The sequence below is a fragment of the Eurypyga helias genome, unplaced genomic scaffold, assembly GCF_000690775.1.
Source record: "Eurypyga helias isolate BGI_N326 unplaced genomic scaffold, ASM69077v1 scaffold7020, whole genome shotgun sequence".
In the NCBI taxonomy this organism is placed as follows: Eukaryota; Metazoa; Chordata; class Aves; order Eurypygiformes; family Eurypygidae; genus Eurypyga; species Eurypyga helias.
The window spans coordinates 69,653-69,876 of NW_010226344.1; the positions used below are offsets into that span (position 1 = coordinate 69,653).

At 38.8% G+C, this 224-nt stretch overlaps 1 protein-coding gene across 1 annotated transcript in view; it reads left to right on the plus strand.

Annotated features, from left to right (window-relative positions):
* The window catches only part of APBA1 (amyloid beta (A4) precursor protein-binding, family A, member 1), a 34,337-nt gene that overhangs the window by 22,756 nt on the left and 11,357 nt on the right, over positions 1 to 224 (plus strand). The window lies entirely within an intron of this gene.

Here is a 224-nt window from a genome sequence, read left to right on the forward strand (position 1 = left end):
AGTTGTAGGCATTGATCAGGTCTCCGCTAAGCCTCCTCTTCTCAAGGCTAAACATTTTACATTGATGTTTCTTCAGAAGAAGTAACCTCATGGTTTACACTGCTGTAAATAAGGAAACTCCATTTTTTTTCCCTTAAAAAGAAGAAATCAATGCACATTAAAACACCACCCAAAAATCCCCCTTGTTTTTTGCAAGTAATGTTTAAATTGGGGAAGGGGGGGGG